Here is a 5,130-nt window from a genome sequence, read left to right on the forward strand (position 1 = left end):
TTTCCGTGTTCTTTCGGTTTCCATATAGAAATGGGAAAAGCAGCAAAACACAACTAAAAAGATGACATTGAAAGGAAAGCAAGGAACACTTTAAAGAGAGAAAGAACTATGGAAATTAAAAAGTAAATTCTTGAAATTATAGACTTAAAAAAAAAATCTATGCTTAATTTAATTAGCAGTGATGAGACTATTTTGCTTAGTGTGCATTAACCACCTAAACCCTCATGTAGCCATCCTGTTCGTCAGGTGCAACTGTGCTCTCCAATTCAGAATCAAATTGTTTATTTCACTAATACCAGTGCTTTTCACTGGGTGCTATTATCATTTTGAAATGGTGCTAACAGGCTCAGAGAAACCAACAATTTCATAAAGGTATAAAATTTTGTGATAGATGTTAGGATACATATTCACACATACGTAAAACATCTTCCCTTTTGGTAGATAGGAGATGAAATAGATTAGCCACAGGGAAGTGATATAAGCTGTTTCTAGTCTTTTATCTGGCACTAGCTTGTGAGCGAAAAAACATCTTAACATTTTTGTGAACCTTTGTTTAAAAAAAAAGGGGAAGTGTTACAGGTCTTTTAGGATTTGTTTGGCAGGTTTTCCAGGTTTTACCAGAAAACTCCAAGGGTGGAGGGAATGGGGAGAGAAATCACAATATTTTCCCTGTTTCCTTTGGGTGTTAGATAAGAAGATGCATCATTATACCCAGATGATCAAAAATCATTTTACAACAAAGACATTTGCACCAGAATGTTTATGGCAGTCCAATTCATAATAGCCAAGCCATGGAAACAGCCCAAGTGCCCATCGACCCCTGAATGGATTAACAAATTGTGGTATATCCATTATTTGATCTTTGACAAGCCAATTAAAAACATTCAGTGGGGAAAAGATTCCCTATTTAACAAATGGTGCTGGGTCAACTGGCTGGCAACCTGTAGAAGACTGAAACTAGAGCCACACCTTTCACCATTAACTAAGATAGACTCTCATTGGATTAAAGATTTAAACTTAAGACATGAAACTATAAAAATACTGGAAGAGAGTGCAGGGAAAACCCTTGAAGAAATTGGTCTGGGCGAGTATTTTATGAGGAGGACCCCCTGGGCAATTGAAGCAGCTTCAAAAATACACTACTGGGACCTGATCAAACTAAAAAGCTTCTGAACAGCCAAGAACACAGTAAGTAAAGCAAGCAAACAGCCCTCAGAATGGGAGAAGATATTTGCAGGTTATGTCTCTGACAAAGGTTTAATAATCAGAATCCACAGAGAACTCAAATGTATAAGCAGGAAAAGAACAAGTGATCCCATCACAGGCTGGGCAAGGGACTTGAAGAGAAACTTCTCTGAAGAAGACAGGTGCATGGCCTATGACATATATAAAAAAATGCTTATCATCTTTAATCATGAGAGAAATGCAAATCAAAACCACTTTGAGATATCATCTAACTTCAGTAAGCTTAGCCCATATCACAAAATCCCAAGACTGGAGATGTTGCATGGATGTGGAGAAAAGGGAACACTTCTACACTGCTGGTGGGAATGCAAATTAATACATTCCTTTTGGAAAGATGTTTGGAGAACACTTAGAGATCTAAAAATAGATCTGCCATTCAATCCTATAATTCCTCTGCTAGGCATATACCCAGAAGAACAAAAATCACATCATAACAAAGATATTTGTACCAGAATGTTTATTGCAGCCCAATTCATAATTGCTAAGTCATGGCAAAAGCCCAAGTGCCCATCGATCCACGAATGGATTAATAAATTGTGGTATATGTACACCATGGAATATTATGCAGCCTTAAAGAAAGATGGAGACTTTACCTCTTTCATGTTTACCTGCATGGAGCTGGAACATATTCTTCTTAGTCAAGTATCTCAAGAATGGAAGAAAAAGTATCCAATGTACTCAGCCCCACTATAAAACTAATTTATGACTTTCACATGAAAGCTATAACCCAGTTATAAGCTAAGAATATGGGGAAGGGGGAAAGGGAGGGGAGTAAGGGGGTGGTGGGCGGGTGGAGGGTGATTGGTGGGATTACACCAGCGGTGCATCTTACAAGGGTACATGTGAAACTTAGTAAATATAGAATGTAAATGTCTTAACACAATAACTAAGAAAATGCCAGGAAGTCTATGTTAACCAGTGTGATGAAAATGTGTCAAACGGTCTATAAAACCAGTGTATGGTGCCCCATGATCACATTAATGTACACAGCTATGATTTAATAATAAAAATTGTGGGATATGTACACCATGGAATACTACGCAGCCATAAAAAAGATAGAGACTTCATATCTTTTATCTTTATCTGAATGGAGCTGGAAGATATTCATTTTGGTAAAGTATCTCAAGAATGGAAAAAAAAGTATCCAATGTACTCAATACTACTATGACATCAATATTTAACCACCTACACACTCATATGAATGGCAAAACATAATTATAGTCCAGAAAGTAGAAGGGAAGAGGAGAGAGTGGGGAGGGAAGGAGGATATGGGAGGAGGGAATGTATTTGGGGAGACCTCACCTAATTTGCATGATGCAATGGTACATTTCAAAACTATTAAGAAATGAGTATAATTGTGATGGATGTGTTACTAAGTTCAATGTAAGCATGTCACATTGTAAATCGAAGCAGTAACCTGAACCCCATAAATGCATCAATTTACAAAGTTATGATTTAATAAAAAAATTAAAATATAAAAAAAATTTAATCAAACAAATGAAATGTACACTTAAAAAAATGCATCCTTGTACATGGTAATAGGCAATGAGCCAGTATCAATTAAGAAATAACTCATCACTTTCACCATTATTGTGCTAGAAACTTACAGTGATAGGCTGGCTTGGATTAGTCTACCATGCTAGCTTTTATTGCTAAAACAATTTGTTGTTTCTTTCCAGGCCTCTGTGAATTACTAACAATCCTATTGTTCATACTGGTTTTTCCAAAAGGTAATGACCAAATCATTTAAGTCAGATGGCTATGACTTAGAGCTGAGAATTAATTTTGGCTTATTGTACTCAACCTGTTAAAAACTGTCAAAACGTTTCATTCTTTCTAATGTTTAATAAGGTCAGGAGTTTAAAAAGAGAGAGATTTTCTTGATATAGTGTTTTCTTCTTTTCCATGTGGGAAGTGTCCCTGTGCCTAACTGCTTTAATGCTGAGGTTGGCAGGGCTTGCAAGTTGGTAGCAACCGTGAAAAGTCCCTCGCTGAGACAGGCCGTGTGGAAATGAAGACCCAGGGAACTGCTGTCCCCCTTCCCCAATCTCAAAGGCCAGATGGGCTTGGCGTAAACCCTGGGAGTGTAGACAGTCTAGGGTAGTGGAGGTCAGCTGCTGAGTTAGGAAATTCCCTTTCTGAGAGACACATGGGAAACGTGTTTGGGCACTCAAAGCAGTGCTGAAATGGCCAGAAATGAGACTAAATTGATGGACTTTAGCTGGGTCTGTACAGACAGAGCATCCTGTTTTCTAAGTCGCTGAGTCTCAACAGTCTCTGCTGTCTGGGATTCTGGGCACACTAAAGGTTACTGGCTGCACTAGCCCTCATGGCTTTTTTTGCATACCTTAGCTTTATAAGAATGGTCTTCTCCAACAAGTGTATTGCACTGGGGGATTATTGTTAGTCAGCTGAGCATGACAGGGAATGAAAAAGAATTTCTGTTTGTTGTGAGGGTGAAGAAGCAGGCAAAAGAGGATGTGGTGAAAGATTCTGCTTCCTGTCTATTCAGAGGATGTGAATAGACAGTTTACATAACAGAAAGTTGGTAGGCACACATGTGGTAAATTACACAGCCTTGTTTGCAGATAACAAAATGCACATTAAAAAAACTTATACGACATCTTTGAAAATCTATTAAACTCACAAAAATAAACAACAATAAAAAAACTGTAAGTTCACTTCTTTCTGGGGAGCAACATATACAAAGCTGTATGCTATGGTGGAAAGAATGTTGCATTTGGAGTGTGAAGACTTAAATCTAAGGACTTAAACTGTGAGCGAATTGTTTACCTTTCTGAAGCTCAGTTTTTCTCTTGAATGACAACATCTGTCAACATTATACAGTTTGTAATAGGTTTAAATAAGCAAATGGGAGAAATTTTCAAATGATAAAGCATCGTATAAATATAAGTTTTTCTTCTGGTTTTTATCAACAGGCTGATAAGAAAGGTAATGAATTTCAGTTACTTATCCTTTTCAGAAACATGTGGAATACAGTTTATGAATATACTAATTGTATTTAGTAATTTCACATTTAGACATCGATAATGAACTGGCTAAATAAACTGTCTTGAAATAACAAGAGGGGATTACTTGTTATTAAAAATTATGATTTGGGGTGGCGCCTGTGGCTCAAAGGGGTCAGGAGCTGGCCCCATATGCCGGAGGTAGCGGGTTCAAACCCAGCTCTGGCCAAAAAACTGCAAAAAATAAAAAATTATGATTTGGTGGACTTGATTAATACATTCAGATTTAACTGTGTTTCCCTCATTTTGTTGGGTTATTTCATCTATGTTGCATAATTTAATCTACAAACTAATCATGACAAGTAGATATTACTCCCTCTGTTTTAAAGATGAGAAAGTTGAACAGAGCCTGTGGCTCAGTGGGTAGGGTGCCAGCCCCATATACCCAGGGTGGCTGGTTCGAACCCAGCCCTGGCCAGCTAAAACAGCAGTGACAACTGCAACAACAACAACAAAAGCTGGGTGTTGTGGCAGGCACCCTGTAGTCCCAGCTACTCAGGAGGCTGAGGCAAGAGAATCACTTAAGTCCAAGAGTTGGAGGTTGCTGTGAGCTGTGACATTACAGCACTCTACTGAGGGTGAACAGTGTAAGACTCTCTCTCAAAAAAACAAAAAATAAAGATGAGAAACTGAAAGTCACCCACATTCTTTAGTTGATTGATATTTACATAAAACTACATTTAGTTAAAAAAAAAACCTCAAAAGAAGGTAATGTGTACATGCTCTACTTAACATTATATATCCATATGAAGACCTTAACAATGAAAGGAAGACAATTTGAAGACAAATGTTTAGGACTAAATATTTAAACATACTTTATCATAACTTTTTTTTAATTCTAAGAAAGAAAATGATA

At 37.3% G+C, this 5,130-nt stretch overlaps 1 non-coding gene across 1 annotated transcript; it reads left to right on the top strand.

The window, feature by feature from the left end:
* Positions 1 to 568: 568 nt before the first annotated feature.
* LOC128582828 (U7 small nuclear RNA) lies at positions 569 to 630 on the top strand. The gene has a single exon (XR_008379258.1). It is a non-coding gene; the product is annotated as a U7 small nuclear RNA (small nuclear RNA).
* The last annotated feature ends 4,500 nt before the right edge of the window (positions 631 to 5,130 follow it).

This window comes from Nycticebus coucang, chromosome 3, assembly GCF_027406575.1.
Source record: "Nycticebus coucang isolate mNycCou1 chromosome 3, mNycCou1.pri, whole genome shotgun sequence".
Taxonomy (NCBI): Eukaryota; Metazoa; Chordata; class Mammalia; order Primates; family Lorisidae; genus Nycticebus; species Nycticebus coucang.